Source organism: Symphalangus syndactylus, chromosome 12, assembly GCF_028878055.3.
Source record: "Symphalangus syndactylus isolate Jambi chromosome 12, NHGRI_mSymSyn1-v2.1_pri, whole genome shotgun sequence".
NCBI classification, from domain to species: domain Eukaryota; kingdom Metazoa; phylum Chordata; class Mammalia; order Primates; family Hylobatidae; genus Symphalangus; species Symphalangus syndactylus.
The window spans coordinates 120,609,515-120,632,632 of NC_072441.2; positions in this window are offsets into that span (position 1 = coordinate 120,609,515).

The following is a 23,118-nucleotide window of genomic DNA, read 5'->3' on the forward strand; positions in this document are numbered from 1 at the left end:
CTGAGGTACAGAGGGTTAGAACTTAAACCTGTATTTTTTGGAGGGAATTCAGCCCATAGCAGCCCTGAAGCTTCAGGATCACTGAACACCTCAGTTCCCACTGTCCTTTTCCTTCTTCTTTGCTGGTCTATTTATTTTGGAATCAAGGAGTAACAAAGAGGGTGGGTAGGGCCAGCGATATGGCAGAGGCTGTCTCCACAACAGCTGTGACTTGGGTGCCATGTCAGCAATCCTCCCCTCTCAAGACAGACCCTAAGAATAGGCAACATGTGGCACCTGCCTCAGGCCCAGTCCAGCAGGGAAGCTGCCTGTGACCGCTGGAACCAGGGACCAAAATCTCCATCTATTGAAGGCTGACAGGAATTGGTTTCCGCAGTGATGAGCCACTAGAGACATAAAAGTTTCCTCTTTTCCAAGGAGTAGTCACTAGTCTACCAACAGAAGTCAAGTCCTAACCATCGCCAACCTCCTTCTCCCCACATCCATCTTCCCTGCTCCCAAGACTTGAACATGCTGCTCTTCTTTTCCTCCATTACAACTTTGCCATTTCCTTTTTCCATTTCTTTCTTTTCCACATCTGAACATAAGAGAGAGAGAGAGAGCACACTCTTCCCAAAGGACCTGGAGCCCTGTCCTCAGAGGTGAGGACAAGTTCTGCGTTCCATCAGTCATCACCTTCTCCTTAATGCAGAATTCTAGGAAGTTCGCAAGCCCTGTTCTAAGACTCTGCCTCACTCCCTGACCTCCTGCATATATTTCCCTGTAGAAGTAAGGTTGGCAATCACTAGGGATCTCTAACTTTCAAATTTTTGTAACCCAATGAACAAACCCCCTTCCAATCCCTTGCAATTGGGTGCAGTCCTGGATTAAAGGGTCAAAGGACTTTTCTCTCATTCTTTTCTCTTAGACTCCTCCAGCTTTGCAGGAAAGGCAGCTTGAGCAGCGCCCCTATGCCTGAAAGACACAGCTATGCAACACCATTCTCGGGCAACACAAGGAGGCCCCGGGCTATAGTGTGTGCTACGGTGCTGATAAGATGGATTCTGAGAGTGTTGCGCAGAGTTATCATATGATGACAGAGCTTTAACAATGATGCAGACACAGCCCCTCGGGTGCTCTAGCTCATCAATGACACATGTGAAACCTATTGATATTGCTGGAGCGTGCAGGAGTCTCTGCTGTGTCCTCTTTCCCCACCCCACCCCTGCTTCTCAGGAATCAGGGAGAGATGGGCTACCTACAGGGAGGTGTCAACCATCCCACAGAGCCCATCAGATAAACATGCCCAAGGAGCAAAACTGAGTTCATTAAACTTACTGCAGCAAAGGGAAACACTGTCTTGTCAGAGTCTTAGTGCTGCTTCAAAAAGAGGACAGTAAGGAAGGCTATTTTTAGTGTTTTGACCCTGGACTCAAATAGTTTTAGGTGGACTTTTTAAGGTAAGGACCTGGTTGGAATTGGACAAAGTTCCTGACATAGTAAAGTTTAGTGGACACAGCAAAGAAAGGGTCTTGATATGCCAATTCTTGTTTAATAAACAAGTTATTTCTTTAGGCAAGCAAATTGTCTTTCTGATAAGGGAGCTATTTGTCCATATAAGAAAACTGTTTGTCTGAATAAATTGGTTGGCAAACAGTAAGATTACATTGTCCACAGCTGTCTCAATTCTCAGTCCCCCCCACTTGTGGCCAGTCTCCAGCCTGAGCTAGAGAATAAATCATTACCTTCTGGGATTGCAAATTAATCCACATCAGCACTGATGTTTGAGGTGTCATGATCATGTATCAGGTTCTAACTGTAGTTGTTTCTACCTCTATAAATGTCAGGTCTTCCTGTTTTTGGAAGACAAAATAATGGCCCTTCAAAAATTCCCATATCCTAATTGCTGGAATCTGTGAATATCTTACATTCAGCGACAAAGAGAACTTTGCAAGTATAATTAAGGTGACAGACCTTAAAATAGAGAAATTATTCTGGATTATCTGGTGGCCTAATCTAACCACGAGAGACCTAGAAAGCTGAGAGCTTTCTTCAGCTAGAAGCAGAAGAAATTAAGCAAAATGAGAAGTCAGAAAGACTCCAAACGTGAGAAGGACGTGACGTGCCTTTGCTGGCTCTGAGATATAGGGGCCCATGTTCAAGAATCAAAGAGAAGCCCTCGGTAGCTAAGAGTAGTCCCCAGATGACAGCAAGGAAACAGCAACCTCTGTTTTATAGTTGCCAGGAACTATATTTTGCCAACGACCTGAATGTGCTTGAAAGCAGTCTTCTCATAGCTTCTCACTAAGAACCCAGTTGCCAACACCTTGATTGTGCCCTTTGAAAAATCAGACAGGAGGCTGGGCATTGTGGCTCACGCCTGTAATCCCAACACTTTGGGAGCCCACTGTGGTGGATTGCTTGAGCTCAGGAGTTCAAGACCAGCCTGGGCAACATGGCAAAATCCTGTTTCTACAAAAAATACAAAAATTTAGTAAGATATGATGGTGTGTGCCTGCAGTCCCAGCTACTCAGAAGTATGAGGTGGGAGGATTTCTTAAGCCTAGCAGGCAGAGGTTGCAGTGAGCTGAGATTGAGCCACTGCACTCTAGCCTGGGTGACAGAACAAGACCTTGTCACACACAAAAAAATAAAATAAAATAAAATTTGGAAAAAAAAGAAAGAAAGAAAAGAAAATCGGACAGGAGAAGCAATCAAACCAACCCAGACTTCTGACCTACACAACTGTGCCATAATAAAGTTGTGCTTTTTAAACCACTAACTGGTGGTAATTTATTATGGCCGTAATAGAAAACAGATGCACTGCTCTTATTGCCCGCTCATGATTTGTTGGCTGTTGATCAAATGACAACTGCACACTAGTATGTAAGCACTGCAGTAAGGCAAATACTGAGAGAGGGAATAAGGTTAGAGTCTGTAGTCCTTTTCTAAGCTATGAGCCAAGTATGTCCAAGAGAAAAAAAAAAAATCTCGTCCCAGTGAGAATAGCCTGCAGAACCATATAGGAAGGTGTTAGTTACATTACCTAATTTCCTGATATCTTCACTGGTTTCCCAGATCTGCAGAAATCTAAGTACAGGCCAGGTGCAGTGGCTCACACCTGTAGCACTTTTGAGCCCAGGAGTTTGAGACCAGCCTGAACCACAAAGTGAGACCCTATCTCAATTTTAAAGAATTAAAATTCAAGTACAGCATTCTCTGCCTAAGAAAATATATGTTCCACCTTGAAAGGCCTACATTACATCTCTAGGTCTGCACTATTTTGAATCACCATCTGCCCAATCTTATAAACTTCCCTAGTCAGTTCTGTAGACTTAGTAGCATTGTATAACTCTGTCAATGACTAAGGCATTACAAACTCAGATTTTCAGACTTTCAGGTTTTTATTTCAGCCATGAAATAAAGAGGCTTGAAGAGGAAGAAAGTAGTTCTGAATTCTCCTTAATAATCAAGATTTGCGGTATCAGGCCAGGCGCGGTGGCTCACACCTGTAACCCCAGCACTTTGGGAGGCCGAGGCGGGTGGATCACCAGGTCAGGAGATCGAGAACATCCTGGTTAACACGGTGAAACCCTGTCTCTACTAAAAATACAAAAAATTAGCCAGACATGGTGGCAGGTGCCTGTAGTCCCAGCTACTCGGGAGGCTGAGGCAGAAGAATGGCGTGAACCTGGGAGGCGGAGCTTGCAGTGAGCTGAGATCGCGCCACTGCACTCCAGCCTGGGTGATAGAGCGAGACTCTGTCTCAAAAAAAAAAAAAAAAAAATCAAGATTTGGGGTATCAAATGAAGGCCCAGTTTTCTTAGTTATCTAAAATCTCTTCTTCTGAGAGGAGAAATGAATGGGCCAAGGCAAATTCTGGGTGATATCAAAGACTACTTGATAGCAGGAATCCATTTTTTAAGATAACAAATCCCTGGCTGGTTTTTGACTTGTAGGCTTTTTTACCACAAATCCATTTCCAGTGATTGGGAATGTCCCAATGATCAGGAGTCAGACAAATATCTCTACAAAGTTGTCAAGTAGTATTATCTGGTTTTGGCACTCCTTGACAGAAGTGGTTTGGCACTAGCCAGTAAGATTTGTATAACAGATCATTAGGCAGATTTAGAGCAAAAGTGCATAAAGCTGGGCTAAGTAGTGATGAGGTCTATCAAAGTGAGGCATCTCCCAGATGTTCACAGTCCATGGCCCAGATGTTTCAGAGTTGCTTTCCAAGTTCTATCTATGGGAACACTTAGTTAGAAAGACTAGTTCCTATAAAAGTTCCCCAGGTGTTTTTAGTTGGAAATAGAAAACTTCCATTCTGGGTATGACACAATAGCAAATTTTATATTTTCAGCTTTTAGGCCTTTTTTGGTGTTTGCCATCTAAAAACTCACCAAGTGGTTGAGAAAACCAACTGATTCATGACTGTTATTGAAGAGAGCTGGATGCCGACAAAAAAATTAAGTATAAAGCCAACCCACTGTTATTGTGTATTTTAGCCAAATTGTGAGCAAATCATAGCAAGATATTGGACTCTTGCCAAGGAGCGACTAGGAATGCAAAGACCAGTAATGAGAATAGGGTCCTTACAGATACTGCAGTTAAGGGTCGACAAGTGTTTGCTAGAAGATTTTTAAACTAGCAGAGAGAAAAAAAAAACTAGCTAATAAAATACAGGACAAGATATATAAAAAAAAAAGCAGGACAATCTATGGCTCTGGAAATCTGGATTTTTTTTTTTGTGGGTCTTGGGTGGAAGTTTGCAGGACCAAATTACTCAGTTGTCTACTTGATCCAGGTATTGGGTAGGAGCTGTCTCCTCCTTTCTGAAGATTATCAGAATCCTCAGCTAAGGTCTCCTGCAGGGACAGTGATCTGAGGGTGGCTTGTGTCTCTTTATGTCAGAGGTAAAAATCCAAGGATCAACCCCTTGGCGTTTTACTGCTGTGTTCTTTATTTCTTAACAGTATCTAAAGTTATTTTCATTGATGTTTGAAGTCTTTCTGTCATGTCTCTTTCAGAAAACCATGTTCCCAGGGTTTAGATCATAAAAGGATTGTTTAGGAGGATGTTGAGGGAGGCCGCCCATACTTGTTGATGCTAAAATTGAGTGCAATACATGAGTCTCTTGCAGTATTTGGCCATGTTTTCTTGAAACAGAGCAGAGTCTGAGATCAGAAGTGGTATTTCTAGACACAGGAGTCAGCTTTTAGCTAACTTACAAAAGAGCATTGAAGAACCCCAGGGTTTGATCTTATTGTCGTTAAAACCAGTAGCAATACCTCAGTCCAGGGAAGTTCAAGAGGTCTCTAAGAGTTCTGCTAATCTTAGTTCAGAGTCCCATTTTTTTTTTAATTTTCCAAAGATTGGGGGTAATACAGATAGTAAAGTCTATGGGTAGGTAAAAAGGCTTCACAAAGCTCTTTAATGACAGTCCCAGTAAATGAGTGTCCCTTTTACTAGAGAAAAAAATTAGAATTTCCCAGAATGAGAATGCAAAATCAGGCAATTTTTTTTCCCTGCCTTCAGAGCCATAATTCTTTGGCAAGGAAAAGCATCGGTTCCTCCTGAGAAGACGCAAACAATGGTCATATTCAAAACCATTGTGAATATGAAATTCTTTCAGAGATGTTCAAAGGGAACCTGAAGCTTAGGACTTATGTGCTTATTATTTTTTCCTTCAGTTTCTTAGCTAGCAGAGGAGAATTGTTTGTCCCATGTCCTTTTTGCTTATAATATCTACAGACATGTAAAATAAGAGGCTCTTTTACCTGATTTTATTGACTAGGGTGGAAGTATTGAGTTGTTCTATCTTTAAGGCATTAGCTTCATTCTGCTTTTGTCCTAAGGCTCTTTGAAAATTTCGGCAAGGCGTTGGAGATATGGCTTGGAGCTCTTTCCCTTTTCAGTCTTTGCTTACATATCAGATTTCCTATTTCTGGCTCAAGATCATTCACAAAGATGAGGAGGAAGCCAAAGTTACATCTGTATCAGGATCTACTCCTGAACGCAGTCTAAAGGTTTTAAAGACTATCTGCAGTCTCCAATGGATTCACTCTTTCTTTGCTTATAGGACCAAATTAGAGTCCAATCTATTTTCTCTTGATAAACTTTGGGGATATACTCCAAAATAACTTGTTCACTATCTAGAGCTATTGTAACCTTCTTTGTGTTCCTAGGTAATTCAGAGTCCTTCAGGAAACTCTCAAGTTTATTACAATCTGCCTTTTCCGTCCAAAGTTTTTTTTTTTTTTTTTTTTGAGACGGAGTCTCGGTCTGTCCCCCAGGCTGGAGTGCAGTGGCCCAATCTTGGCTCACTGCAAGCTCCACCTCCCAGGTTCATGCCGTTCTCCTGCCTCAGCCTCCGGAGTAGCTGGGATTACAGGCGCCCGCTACCACGCCCGGCTAATTTTCTGTATTTTTAGTAGAGACGGGGTTTCACCTTGTTAGCCAGGATGTTCTCAATCTCCTGACCTCGTGATCCACCCGCCTCGGCCTCCCAAAGTGCTGGGATTACAGGCATGAGCCACTGCGCCTGGCCTCCATCCAAGTTTTTGTGTCAGGGGTCCATCTGAGGTTTTGTGTCAGGGGTCCCCAAGACCACCTGGAGGCTCAACAGGTAACTAGAAAAACTCACAGGACTGAGAAAACCAGTTATATTCACGCTTCCAGTTTATTACAGCAAAAGGATACAGATTAAAAATCAGTAAAAGGAAAACGTTCATGGGATGAAGTCCAAGAGAAACCAGGCACAAGCTTCCAGCTGTCCTCTCCCAGAGGAACCACAGGAGGGCCAGTTTAATTCTCCTAGCAACAATCAGTGACAACACAGCGTGAAGTGTTGCCAATCAGGGAAGCTCACCTGAGACTTAGCGTTATAATTGAAGGTCAGTTCTTTCTATTGTATCTGAGCTTTAGAAAATACTTAACAAATTCTTTTAGCTCAGTCTGATATAAGATCTTAAAGGCAATTATGGAGATTTTGCCCTGTGTGGAAGGGGTTTAACTTTAAAAGGCAATTGAGTTTAGGGTGTTTCTCCCATCTCAATTAATGACCTTTCTGTCTGTAAGGCCAGAAATGAGGACTAGTCCCGGACTTCTCCATTTCCTCAACTCCCATATTCAATAAGTTTTTAGGAACTGCTTCCATTTCCTGTGAAAATGCTCTGTTTATGAAGCAGTTTAATGTGAGTATTGGGGGAAGGGAGGAGTGTGTTTCTGGGTGTTAAGATAACATAATAAGCAGATGCCACACAAGAAGAAGGAAGTAGCACATTGCCTAGTATGCATTTAAACAGGCATTTATTGATTACATGAGATTTTTACAGAAATATGTTTTTACAGAAGTGCCAGTTTCATTTGGTGAAGCTGACTGGTTCATAAAGAGATCCAAAGAACACTTGGGTGCCTTTTATGTCTTTTTACTGAGGTTTTGTGTGTCTCCATTCATTGACAATAGCAGAGCAGAGAAATTCTGGCCCATTTTATCATTATGCAAATAAATGTACTGGCTTTTCAATAACTTTCTTAAGATAAATTGCTAATTTCCATTAAAAAAGAAAAGCCAGAACTCCTTTATAGAATGACCTTCGTCCCAAGCTGTTTTGCAAAAACAAGTCTTTTCAAAAGCCCATTTCTAGAACGTACATTTTCTCTGGTAGGCGTTTCAAAAGGCAGCACAATGCGTGCACACACACACACCAAATAAATAAATAGTTCCTAAAGCCATGGTAAAATATCCTCAGGCTTTCTTCCAATTAGTGGTGCTAAATTCAGGGAGGATATGAAATTTCTCTCCATAGAGTTCCCTCTAACAGTTGTAATCTTTAGACCAGCCTCATATTGATCATTCTACCTCTTGTGCTACCCAAGCCCATTGCACCTCTTGCCATCTACCCACTCTCTTATTCCCACTTCCAATCGTGTCTTTCAGCACCACAGAACTGCTCCTGTGACTCTTTCAAAATTCCTCATGGTGAATCCAAAAGACAGTTTCTTGGTACCATGGACAAATAAGGTACAGGGCAAACAGGAGCAGACCGATCCTTCCTGTGTTCCAACAGATCAGTGCAGCTCTCACCAACTAAGCAGTGAGTCTTACCCATCCCTCAATTGAAAAGTTCAGAAAATAACTCCTTGTATTATTGCCTTGGGCCAATGTGGATACTAACAAACAGCCGTCTACATTCCTGCAACATTCTTCCAATAAAACCTTTCAACCTGCATCCTCAACTTTCATGAGAAAAATGGCAAGAGATCCATAAGCCTCCCTCTTCATACACAAGAACAACAGCTTGGCTGAATCAGGAAGGCGTGAATCCCATCAGTGCCCCATATGCCAGACACTCTATCCTGTCCTCCAGGAAAATCCAGAGCAACAACTCTCAGGACACTAGCAACCCCTTCTCAAGCATGGGTTTTCCTCAGTGCCCCATCCCCCAACTTTTTCAGAAAAGGTCCATAAATCAAATGACCAATATGGACACAGCACACTGGGCTTACTGGGAGGCATTTGGAGCCAGAGACAACAGGCCTAGGGCTCTGGCTGTCTCATAGCCCAAGGAAATCAATACTTCAGACACACCTGTTTGGAAACTCCGCTGGAGTGGCCTCCTCATGACTTTTACCTTAGTCTGAGTGGTTTATTTAGGAATATTTCCAGGTAAGGAACTAGCAAGTGGCAACCTGAAGATGAACTCTAAGTCATGGGGTGAAATATCCGAAACACTTGTCCTTAGAAAGAATTACTAAGACCAATTCTTGTCAATTATTGAGCACTGATGGAAGGCACTCTATGCATTATGTAATTAGGTATATGCAACACCATGAGATAGCTATCATTATCCCCATCTCACAAACAAGACAACTCAAGCTGAAAGCCATGGCAAAGGCTCAAGCCCGAGCCAGGTCCATCTTTCACCCCAGAGATAGAGCCTGGTCTTCTCCACCTTGACACAACTCCTGCTAGGCCACAAGCTGAGAGTCCTTCATTACTATGAACTGACCCCATCTGGCAGACCAAACACACTTACCTATGGTTTCCTGGTTGGGAAAACTAGAACCTTTTTGTGAAGCAGTGAAAACAGAAATAGTTTCTAGGTTAGGGCTTTTCTGATAGGTTTGGCAGAGTAAGGGATGAAGAAAAGTTTGTAAAGGGAAGTTCCATTTTCTTGGTCTCTCTCAGGCCAGTAACACATTTTGTCTTATTTTATTTTGATGCTGAAAAGAATTCTATAAGGGCAGACAGGGAAGAATATGCCTTAGACTGTCTTCATATAATTCCCATATTTAATGCCTAAATCCAGTAGTATGTTAACAAATATTTTAAAACTGGCACTCTGGAGTATGGGTATGGGGTTTACTTATTGCATTTACTAATTTCCCTGCTATAAATACTCCTATAATGCTTTATTCAAGCTACTGATATACAGTATTGTGAAAATTTAACAATAGGGCCCCATGAGCCCATGCCAACAGTTTCCAGGACACCATTGCTTAAATTCATCATAGAGGAAGAACAGTTAGGAATTCCCAAGAATTTGACCCCAACCAAAGACCCGCTTATGGTTTGAAGCATTTTCCTCCTGTTAAATATAAACACCTCTAAGAGGAGCAGCATATTATCACTAATTGTCATTTTATGATAGCGGTTACCAACCTGTCCTAAGGCTACTGACCACACAAGAGGGTTGGGAAAAGAGGCATTAAGTGATCCCAGGGACCCCGGCTTTGTCCGTAGCATGGACATTGTTTGAAGGCTGAATAAGAAATACGTATGTCTTTACTGCTCAAAGAAATCAGAGATGACACAAACAAATGGAAAAACATTCCATGCTCATGGACAGGAAGAATTGATATCACTTAAATAGCCATACTACCCAAAGCAATTTATAGATTCAATGCTATTCATATTAAACTACCATTGACATTCTTCACAGAACTAGAAAAAAACTATTTTAAAATTCATGGAGAACAAAAATAAATAAATAAATTAATTAATTAATTAAATAAAATAAAAATAAAAAACAAGCCCAAATAGCCATGTCAATTCTAAACAAAAAGAATAAAGCAGGGTGGAGACAAGATGGCCGAATAGGAACAGCTCCGGTCTACAGCTCCCAGCCCCAGCGACACAGAAGACGGATGATTTCTGCATTTCTGCTTGAGGTACCAGTTTCATCTCACTAGGGAGTGCCTAACAGTGGGTGTAGGACAGTCGGTGAAGCGCACTGTGCGCGAGCCGAAGCAGGGCGAGGCATTGCCTCACTCGGGAAGCACAAGGGGTCAGGGAGTTCCCTTTCCTAGTCAAAGAAAGGGGAAACAGACGGCACCTGGAATATCGGGTCAGTCCCATCCTAATACTGCGCTTTTCCAACGGGCCTGGAAAACGACACACTAGGAGATTGTGTCCCGCACCTGGCTCGGAGGGTCCTATGCCCACAGAGTCTTGCTGACTGCTAGCACAGCAGTCTGAGATCACGCTGCAAGGCGGCAACGAGGCTGGGGGAGGGGCGCCCGCCATTGCCCAGGCTTGCTTAGGTAAACAAAGCAGCCAGGAAGCTCGAACTGGGTGGAGCCCACCACAGCTCAAGGAGGCCTGCCTGCCTCTGTAGGCTCCACCTCTGGGGGCAGGGCACAGACAAACAAAAACTCAGCAAGAACCTCCACAGACTTAAATGTCCCTGTCTGACTGACAGCTTTGAAGAGAGTAGCCCAGCACGCAGCTGGAGATCTGAGAACGGACAGACTGCCTCCTAAACTGGGTCCCTCACCCCTGAGCAGCCTAACTGGGAGGCACCCCCCCAGTAGGGACAGACTGACACCTCATTCAGCCGGGTACTCCTCTGAGACAAAACTTTCAGAGGAACTATCAGACAGCTGAATTTGTGGTCTCATGAAAATCCGCTGTTCTGCAGCCACCGCTGCTGACACCCAGCCAAACAGGGTCTGGAGTGGACCTCTAGTAAACTCCAACAGACCTGCAGCTAAGGGTCCTGTCTGGTAGAAGGAAAACTAACAAACAGAAAGGACATCCACACCAAAAACCCATCTGTACATCACCATCATCAAAGACAAAAAGTAGATAAAACCACAAAGATGGGGAAAAAACAGAGCAAAAAAAACTGGAAACTCTAAAAAACAGAGCACCTCTCCTCCTCCAAAGGAACGCAGTTCCTCACCAGCAACGGAACAAAGCTGGATGGAGGATGACGTTGACGAGTTGAGAGAAGAAGGCTTCAGACGATCAAACTACTCTGAGCTACGGGAGGAAATTCAAAACAATGGCAAAGAAGTTAAAAACTTTGAAAAAAAATTAGAAGAATGGATAACTAGAATAACCAATGGAGAGAAGGGCTTAAAGGAGCTGATGGAGCTGAAAGCCAAGTTTCGAGAACTACGCAAAGATTGCAGAAGCCTCAGTAGCAGATGCGATCAACTGGAAGAAAGGGTATCGCTGATGGAAGATGAAATGAATGAAATGAAGAGAGAAGGGAAGTTGAGAGAAAAAAGAATAAAAAGAAACAAACAAAGCCTCCAAGAAATTTGGGACTATGTGAAAAGACCAAACCTACGTCTGATTGGTGTACCTGAAAATGATGGGGAGAATGGAACCAAGTTGGAAAACACTCTGCAAGATATTATCCAGGAGAACTTCCCCAATCTAGCAAAGCAGGCCAGCATTCAGATTCAGGAAATACAGAGAACGCCACAAAGATACTCCTCGAGAAGAGCAACTCCAAGACACATAATTGTCAGATTCACCAAAGTTGAAATGAAGGAAAAAATGTTAAGGGCAGCCAGAGAGAAAGGTTGGGTTACCCACAAAGGGAAGCCCATCAGACTAACAGCTGATCTCTCAGCAGAAACTCTGCAAGCCAGAAGAGAGTGGGGGCCGATATTCAACATTCTTAAAGAAAAGAATTTGCAACCCAGAATTTCCTATCCCGCCAAACTAAGCTTCATAAGTGAAGGAGAAATAAAATACTTTACAGACAAGCAAACGCTGAGTGATTATGTCACCACCAGGCCTGCCCTAAAAGAGCTCCTGAAGGAAGCACTAAACATGGAAAGGATCAACTGGTACCAGCCACTGCAAAAACACGCCAAATTGTAAAGACCATCGAGGCTAGGAAGAAACTGCATCAACTAATGAGCAACATAACCAACTAACATCATAATGACAGGATCAGATTCACACATAACAATATTAACGTTTAATGTAAATGGGCTAAATGCTCCAATCAAAAGACACAGACTGGCAAACTGGATAAGGAGTCAGGACCCATCAGTGTGCTGTATTCAGGAAACCCATCTCACATGCAGAGACACACATAGACTCAAAATAAAGGGATGGAGGAAGATCTATCAAGCAACTGGAAAACAAAAAAAGGCAGGGGTTGCAATCCTAGTCTCTGATAAAATAGACTTTAAACCAACAAAGATCAAAAGAGACAAAGAAGGCCATTACATAATGGTAAAGGGATCAATTCAACAAGAAGAGCTAACTATCCTAAATATATATGCACCCAACACAGGAGCACCCAGATTCATAAAGCAAGTCCTCAGTGATCTACAAAGGGACTTAAACTCCCACACAATAATAATGGGAGATTTTAACACCCCACTGTCAACATTAGACAGATCAATGAGACAGATAGTTAAAAAGGATATCCAGGAATTGAACTCAGCTCTACATAAAGTGGACCTAATAGACATCTACAGAACTCTCCACCCCAAGTCAACAGAATATACATTTTTTTCAGCACCACACCACACCTATTCCAAAATTGACCACATAGTTGGAAGTAAAGCTCTCCTCAGCAAATGTAAAAGAATAGCAATTATAACAAACTGTCTCTCAGACCACAGTGCAATCAAACTAGAACTCAGGATTAAGAAACTCACTCAAAACCGCTCAACTACATGGAAACTGAACAACCTGCTCCTGAATGACTATTGGGTACATAATGAAATGAAGGCAGAAATAAAGATGTTCTTTGAAACCAACGAGAACAAAGACACAACATACCAGAATCTCTGGGACACGTTCAAAGCAGTGTGTACAGGGAAATTTATAGCACTAAATGCCCACAAGAGAAAGCAGGAAAGATCCAAAATTGACACCCTAACATCATAATTAAAAGAACTAGAAAAGCAAGAGCAAACACATTCAAAAGCTAGCAGAAGGCTAGAAATAACTAAAATCAGAGCAGAACTGAAGGAAATAGAGACACAAAAAACCCTTCAAAAAATTAATGAATCCAGGAGTTGGTTTTTTGAAAAGATCAACAAAATTGATGGACCGCTAGCAAGACTAATAAAGAAGAAAAGAGAGAAGAATCAAATAGATGCAATAAAAAACGAAAACGGGGATATCACCACCGATCCCACAGAAATACAATCTACCATCAGAGAATACTACAAACACCTCTATGCAAATAAACTAGAAAATCTGGAAGAAATGGATAAATTCCTCGACAAATATACCCTCCCAAGACTAAACCAGGAAGAAGTTGAATCTCTGAATAGACCAATAACAGGTTCTGAAATTGTGGCAACAATCAATAGCTTACCAACCAAAAAGAGTCCAGGACCTGATGGATTCGCAGCTGAATTCTACCAGAGGTACAAGGAGGAACTGGTACCATTCCTTCTGAAACTATTCCAATCGATAGAAAAAGAGGGAATCCTCCCTAACACATTTTACGAAGCCAGCATCGTCCTGATACCAAAGCCTGGCAGAGACATAACGAAAAAAGAGAATTTCAGACCAATATCCTTGATGAACATTGATGCAAAAATCTTCAATAAAATACTGGCAAATCGAATCCAGCAGCACATCAAAAAGCTTATCCACCATAATCAAGTGGGCTTCATCCCTGGGATGCAAGGCTGGTTCAACATACGCAAATCAATAAATGTAATCCAGCATATAAACAGAACCAAAGACAAAAACCACATGATTATCTCAATAGATGCAGAAAAGGCCTTTGACAAAATTCAACAGCCCTTCATGCTAAAAACTCTCAATAAATTAGGTATTGATGGGACGTATCTCAAAATAATAAGAGCTATCTACGACAAACCCACAGCCAATATCATACTGAATGGGCAAAAACTGGAAGCATTCCCTCTGAAAACTGGCACAAGACAGGGATGCTCTCTCTCACCGCTCCTATTCAACATAGTGCTGGAAGTTCTGGCCAGGGCAATCAGGCAGGAGAAGGAAATAAAGGGTATTCAATTAGGAAAAGAGGAAATCAAATTGTCCCTGTTTGCAGATGACATGATTGTATATCTAGAAAACCCCATTGTCTCAGCCCAAAATCTCCTTAAGCTGATTAGCACCTTCAGCAAAGTCTCAGGATACAAAATTAATGTACAAAAATCACAAGCATTCTTGTACACCAATAACAGACAAACAGAGAGCCAAATCATGAGTGAACTCCCATTCACAATTGCTTCAAAGAGAATAAAATACCTAGGAATCCAACTTACAAGGGATGTGAAGGACCTCTTCAAGGAGAACTACAAACCACTACTCAATGAAATAAAAGAGGATACAAACAAATGGAAGAACATTCCTTGCTCATGGGTTGGAAGAATCAATATCGTGAAAATGGCCATACTGCCCAAGGTAATTTATAGATACAATGCCATCCCCATCAAGCTACCAATGACTTTCTTCACAGACTTGGAAAAAACTACTTTAAAGTTCATATGGAACCAAAAAAGAGCCCGCATCGCCAAGTCAATCCTAAGCCAAAAGAACAAAGCTGGAGGCATCACGCTACCTGACTTCAAACTATACTACAAGGCTACAGTAACCAAAACAGCATGGTACTGGTACCACAACAGAGACATAGATCAATGGAACAGAACAGAGCCCTCAGAAATGATGCCACATATCTACAGCTATCTGATCTTTGACAAGCCTGACAAAAACAAGAAATGGGGAAAGGATTCCCTATTTAATAAATGGTGCTGGGAAAACTGGCTAGCCATATGTAGAAAGCTGAAACTGGATCCCTTCCTTACACCTTATACAAAAATTAATTCAAGATGGATTAAAGACTTATATGTTAGACCTAAAACCATTAAAATCCTACAAGAAAACCTAGGCAATATCATTCAGGACATAGGCGTGGGCAAGGACTTCATGTCTAAAACACCAAAAGCAATGGCAACAAAAGCCAAAATTGACAAATGGGATCTAATTAAACTAAAGAGCTTCTGCACAGCAAAAGAAACTACCATCAGAGTGAACAGGCAACCTACAGAATGGGAGAAAATTTTTGCAACCTACTCATCTGACAAAGGGCTAATATCCAGAATCTACAATGAACTCAAACAAATTTACAAGGAAAAAACAAACAACCCCATCAAAAAGTGGGCAAAGGACATGAACAGACACTTCTCAAAAGAAGACATTTATGCAGCCAAAAAACACATGAAGAAATGCTCATCATCACTGGCCATCAGAGAAATGCAAATCAAAACCACAATGAGATACCATCTCACACCAGTTAGAATGGCCATCATTAAAAAATCAGGAAACAACAGGTGCTGGAGAGGATGTGGAGAAATAGGAACACTTTTACACTGTTGGTGGGACTGTAAACTAGTTCAACCATTGTGGAAGTCAGTGTGGCGATTCCTCAGGGATCTCGATCTAGAAATACCATTTGACCCAGCCATCCCATTACTGGGTATATACCCAAAGGACTATAAATCATGCTGCTATAAAGACACATGCACACGTATGTTTATTGCGGCACTATTCACAATAGCAAAGAGTTGGAACCAACCCAAATGTCCAACAACAATAGACTGGATTAAGAAAATGTGGCACATATACACCATGGAATACTATGCAGCCATAAAAAATGATGAGTTCGTGTCCTTCGTAGGGACATGGATGAAACTGGAAAACATCATTCTCAGTAAACTGTCGCAAGGACAAAAAACCAAACACCGCATGTTCTCACTCATAGGTGGGAATTGAACAATGAGAACTCATGGACACAGGAAGGGGAACATCACACTCTGGGGACTGTTGTGGGGTGGGGAGAGGCGGGAGGGACAGCATTAGGAGATACACCTAATGCTAAATGACGAGTTAATGGGTGCAGGAAATCAACATGGCACATGGATACATATGTAACAAACCTGCACATTGTGCACATGTACCCTAAAACCCTAAAGTATAATAAAATAAATAAATAAAAAAGAAAAAAAAAAAAAGAAAAATTTTCAATAAAATATTCCCAAAAGTGAATTATAGATTTTCCCTTCAAGCTCTGGAAATTAAATTTAATCATCTCTCTTTGTAAATTCCTCCAGTATCTCTTGGAATCTCGGAATTTTCCTTTCCAGTGACAGGCATACAGAATTTGTCATTTATTTTGAATAATATTTAGCTCACAAAAAAAAAAAAAAAAAAAAAAAGAATAAAGCTAGAGGCATCATGCTACCCAATTTCATACTATACTACAGGGCTACAGTAACCAGAACAGGATGGTACTGGTACAAAAGCAGACACATAGACCAATGGAACACAATAGAGAGCCCAGAAATAAGGCCACACATCTACCTACAACTATCTGATGTTTGACAAACCTGACAAAAAAAGCAATGGGGAAAGGATATTCAATAAATGGTGCTGGAATAACTGGCTAGCCATATGCAGAAGACTGAAACTTGACCCCTTTCTTACACCATATACAAAAATTAACTCAAGATGGATTAAAGACTTAAATGTAAAACCCAAAACTATAAAAACCCTGGAACACCACATAGGCAATACCATTCTAGACACAAGAATAGGCAAAGATTTCATGCCAAAAATACCAAAAGCAGTTGCAAGAAAAACAAAAATTGACTAATGGGATCTAATTAAACTAAAGAGCTCCTTCACAGGAAAGGAAACTACCAACAAAATGAACAGACAACCTACAGAATTGGAGAACATTTTTCAAAACTATGCATCTGACAAAGGTCTAATATCCAGCATCTATAAGGGACTTAAACAAATTTACAAGAAAAAAAACCAAATAACCCCATTGAAAAGTGGGCAAAGGACATGAAGGGACAATTTTCAAAAGAAGACATACATGCAGCCAACAATAATATGATAAAAAGCTCAACATCACTGATCACTGGAGAAATGCAAATCAAAACCACAAGGAGACACCATCTCACACCAGTCAGAATAGCTATTATTAAAAAGTCAAAAAATAACAGATGCTGGCAAGATTGTGGAGAAAAGAAAATGCTTATGCATTGCTGGTGGGAGTGTAAATTAGTTCAACCATTGTGGAAGACAGTGTGGTGATTCCTCAAAGACCTAAAAACAGAAATACCATTCCGCCTAGCAATCCCATTACTGGGTATACCCAAAGGAATATAAATCATTCTATTATAAAGATACATGCATGCATATGTTCATTGTTGCACTATTTACAATAGCAAAGACATGGAATTAACTTAAATGCCCATCAATGATAGACTGAATAAAGAAAATGTGGTATATAACACCATGGAATACTATGCAGCCATAAAAAAGAGTGAGATCATGTCCTTTGCAGGAATGTAAGTGGAGCTGGAGGCCATTATCCTTAGCCAACTAATGCAGGATCAGAAAACCAATACCACATATTCTCACTTATAATTGGGAGCTAAATGATGAGAACACATGAACACATAGAAAGGAACACCACACACTGGAGTTTATCAGAGGGTGGAGGGAGAGGATCAGGAAAAATAACTAATGGGCACTAGACTTAATACCTGGGTTGCAAAATGATCTGTACAACAAACCTCCATGGCACAAGTTTTCCTATATGAAAAACCTGCACATGTACCCCTAAACTTAAAATAAAAAGAAATATATAAGTTTTTGCACTGCTGTTTTTAAAATAGACATAATACTATTGTGGTTAATAATATTCTATTTTAGATTATAGCATTATTAAATTGACAGTGGCTTTTTGTAATTCTGAACTTTTTCACAGACACACACACAGACACACAAGCAGCCACTAATGTGTGTAAATTCTGGGCCAGGCATGGGGAGAAGAAAATTGCAAAAGTACTGATGTTGGAAAAGTGTTTCTGAAAAACGGGGGTTGAAAAACATATCAAATGATACCAGAATGATGCAGTCAGCCAAATCCAGAATGTGGGAAATTCTACTAGAGAAATGAGCCTATTTCCTCAACAAATAAGTGGCATTTAAAAAAGAGAATGTTAGGCCAGGTGCGGTGGCTCATGCCTGTAATCCCAGCACTTTGGGAGGCCGAGGAGAGCAGATCACGAGGTCAGGAGATTTAGACGATCCTGGCTAACACAGTGAAACTCTGTCTGTACTAAAAATACAAAAAATTAGCTGGGCGTGGTGGCATGTGCCTGTAGTCCCAGCTACTCGTGAGGCTGAGGCAGGGGAATCGCTTGAACTGGGAGGCGGAGGTTGCAGTGAGCCGAGAACACACCACTGCACTCCATCGTGGGTGACAGGGAGAGATTCTGTCTCAAAAAAAAAAAAAAAAAAAAAAAGGATGTTACAGGTTTAAAGCGACACATCAGCCAATTGCAGTGTGTGGATCTTGATTGGATCCTCAAACAAACAAACAAGGAAAGGACATTGTTGAGGCAACTGGGAAAATTTAAACATGGTCTGAGCACTAGATTATATTACAAAATTATTACTATTTTGTTAGTTGGGATAATGGTTTTGATGTTTTAATTATGTCAAAATATGGCCGGGGGGTAGAGACAGACATGAAACTAGTATGGCAAGTGTTAGCAGGCTGAGTAATGAGGGATTCATCACATTTTTCTCTCTACTTCTTCATTTTGTGTCAAAGTTGCTATTACAAAATTTTTAAAGCAGGAAAAAATTAATTTTTGAAAAAGTTGGGAATCACTCTTATAGAAATGATCCAAATAAGTAATTCACAATGGGTGACAGAGAGTTAAGAGCATATTCCCAATATGACAACTTGGTGTGTGATTTCATAGGAAAACAAACAAACGAAACAAAATAACAAGTTACAAAAACAACAAGTTACAAAACATAGTTTTCAGTATGAATCACTACTTACCACCACTTACTTTACCTTCCCAGGACCTCAGACAATTCTTCCTCTGTGAAGACAGGATAATTGATAACTACCAAACTACTTACATAGGCATCAAATAAGCCTGTAGCATTAAATAAGGCAATTCACATTAACACTATCTAAAATATGAAATCATATATGAATGGAGGGGATCGTTACTTTATTAGTCATTCTCGTCATCATTATCATCAACATCATGCTCATTCCAATGTATTTAGTTATGGGAGAGTGAAGATAAATAGATCCTGGAAATGTCCTATTGAAAGTAAGCGTGGTGATGGGCCCCAGTGTTTTATGGAGAGGAGATGATCAAACAGACCAGAGCAGGGTTGGATTCTCCTCCCCTGGCTTAAGAGATATGGCCAGGAAGGTGGGGCCTCCTGGGCCGCGACTGAATTCATTCATTCATTCATTCATTCAAACACTTACTGAGGACCTGCTACTTCATGTCAGGCACTGTGCTGGCTGCGGAGGATGAAATGAAGCTCAAAGCTGAGTGAGAGGGGCAGATATCTAAGAAGATGATGGTCACACAAGATGGTATTACAGAACATGGGATAGAGAGACCCAACCTAGCCTCAGGATGGGAAGTGGAAATAGTAGGTAGGCTTCTTGGAGCTGTATTGGTTTGATGGAAAGAGGGGAGAAAGAAAATCATCAGAGGGAGAGAAAGACCAAAGATATAGAAGAGGTGTCTTAGGAAACCACCATGCAGCAGCAGTGGTATTTATTCACCAGAGGCAGGAGGACCTGAAATTGGGGGGACCTGTCAGAGCTGAGATTGAGCAAGGTGAGAGAGGACAAAAGCCAGAAAAGAGCCTGGGCCAGGCCTCGGAAGTGGAGTCCTGAAGCAGGGGTCAGCAGCAAGTGGGAGGCTGTGAGGGTTTGGAGGAGGTGTGCAGGGAACTGCTGTGCTTTTCCCTGCATTCTGGCTCAGCTCTACTTAAAGGGCCTCCGAGGTAATACTTCTCAGTTAAAGGCAAGGAAACCCAAGGTACTGCGCAGGGGTAAGCCACTGAGCCAAGGGCAATATAAACAGCAAACTTTAATCAGAGATGCCACAGGGGAGTGTGCGGTGCTGAGTGCACATTCATTAGAGCCTCCCAGGGTGATCAAATGGAAGCACCACTTCCAGTTCAGTTCAGAAAAATGGCAATTTAAAAAAAACAAATATAATAAAGTTCAGGTGCTTCTCCACTGCCTCTTGAAACATGGTCTGAGCACCAGATATAAGATTATTACTATTTTGTTAGTTGAGATAATGGTTTTTATGTTTTAATTATGTCAAAATATGGCCAGAGAGTAGAGACAGACATGAAACTAGCTTGGCAAATGTTAACAAGTTGAGTGATGAGGGATTCATCATGTTCTAAATTGGGTGTGGTGAGTGAAGACACACCCTTCACCTGTGCAGTCGCAGAGGAAATGGCCTCCCTTGCCACTGCAGGTAGCAGATGGCTCCATGGAGCCCCTCCACGCCACCAGCCCTCACCTCCCAGCTCATGTGTGATTCACACATCACTCTCCTCCTTCCTTATCCAAGGGTGAACCTCAATGTGGCTGACTGATGGGACTGCCCTCCCAATAAGAGAGGCTAAGACGCAGTGTTTTAGTACAGTACTATTTTGTCTTCTCTTTCCACGGAGCTGGGATCAGTCCACCCCCAGAAAGCTGGGACATGAGAAAATACTGTCATATGAATCTCTCAAAGCAGAAGTCAGGACCTGTGGTGTGGGGCTACCCTTGGATATATTCTCAGTGGTCTCCAAGTTCACTGCATAATTTTCTTTTAATTGTGAGTTTTTGTTTTAAACACAACCTTAAAATAATGAAATCATATACTGGCATCATTTTACCATTAAGTGATATAATAGGATTGGGATTTCATGCTTCTGTTTGTCCTGTGTCCGTTGAAGTCTAAATTATGTCAAACTACTCTGTGAACAAAAGTTTCCATGTCATGTACATTGAATAAAATTGTTGGAAGAACAGTCATCACATCTATTCTCCCATATAGTGCATTTAATATATCTGCATTAAATAAAATCTGCAATACTAATCCTTTCTTAAAGTACATAAGATACCTTTAAAGAATGTTTAAATCACATTTTATTAAAACTGGCATTTGAGGTTGGCATGCTGGCAGTTGTGATCAAGGTTGAGATCTGATTGTCTGGAACTGGAAAACACAATCCTGAATTTACTAATATCATTTGAACCAATATGCTTAAGTATATTCTTGTCTTTATTATTGTCAAAGTCAAAATAAAGAAATAAATATAAAAGTGAATCTCAGGCTGCACTTTTTCATTGTTAAGCCCAACAAGCTGGTTTCAGGAAGCCCTCATCATCTGTCAATGTGGGCAGGCTTTGGAGTTAGTCAGCACAAGGCAAATCTCCGCTCTGCCATGCCCCATCTTTGTGACTTCTCTATCTCAACTCCTTCAACTGTAGAATGGGAATGAAAACAATGATAATATCTGCTGAACAGGGTTTTTTTTAAAGAACTAAGTGAGCAAATACATGTAAAGTTCTTAGTACCCAGTGCACTAGAGAGAGGTAAAGAAAAAAAATTAATCATGAAAATTGTGGTTTTAGTGAGCTATGGGCAACTTTGTCAAACCAGGGAGGGTGCATGAATAGTCACTAGTGACTGTACATGATGTCTTTCAGAGATGCATGCTGGAGACAAGACCTCTGTGAATGAAGTGGCCTGCATAAACTTTGGGTGGGGTTTCCAGCTGTCCTCCTTGGAACTCAAGAGTACCCTGAGTTCCATGGCATGCTTTGGGTTCCACAAATGTTTTGATTCAAATTTCTCATGTAATTTTCAAAACTATAATAAGAATCAACACAATCTGAAATGTGCTCTATGCTAAATTTGATATATTGAAGACAACCAATACTGCCTTGTTAACGGTTTTCAGGCAGACCTTGGAGAAAAGCTTCTACTGCCAGATCTGTGGATATATTTGAAAGTCTTGGAAATGAGTCATTGATTATGACATGTAGAGTTCTGCACTGATCTTTTTAAAATTCAAAAAGTGCACAAGAATCAAAAAGTAAAAATAAAAATGTAGATATAATTTAATACTTAATGAGATACCAGGCAAGGTTGGTTTGTCCATTCATTCATTTATTTTACATTTATTTTATGCCTACAAGATGGTAGGCTCTTCTCTAGGCACTTGTATATAGCCACAAATGAAGTTCAGGCACATTTATTCAGCCTGTATTGAGCTATAATAAACATGCAATGACAAGGAAAATCAGAACACATTTCTTTGTGTTAGTGACATAAAATTGATAAGCTTTGCATTTATAGTAAGCATGAGATGTTTATTGACTGACTTTCGTATTTATAATAAGGAAGTAAGCTAGTTGTTAGATATTGTGGCAATATAAGTTTGAAACAAAAAAATTCTGCAAATCCTCTTCAATGATTTGAGATCAGTTTGATTGAAGAGAATCTTGAGATTGTAAGGTAAGCTATTTATCTGTTCGAATCAGGATTTTCTTGATATTGTGTATCCAAAAAAGATTATAGAAATAAATTGGACATTGAGATTTGCATAAGACTGCCACTGTCAGCCACAATCATGATTTCCAATTTTTGTGTTTATTAAAATAGCCTCAGTATTCTCTTTGATTGACTTTGTAATAATTAGGAAAATGTATAAGTATGAAAAAAAATTAGCTAGACATGCTGGTGCATGCCTGCAGTCCTAGCTACTCAGGAGGCTGAGGTGGGAGGATCACTTTAGCCCAGGTGTTTGAGGTTACGGTGAGCTGTGATGGCACCACTGCACTCCAGCCTGGGTGACACAGTAAGACCTTGTCTCTAAAAAAAATTTTTTTTAATTAGCCAAGTGTGGTAGTCCCAGCTTCTCAGGAGGCTGAGATGAGAGGATTGATTGAGCCCAGGAGCTAGAGGCTGCAGTGAGCTGAGTGTGCCACTGCACTCCAGCCTGGGTGACAGAGTGAGACCCTGTCTCTAAAAAAAAGAAAA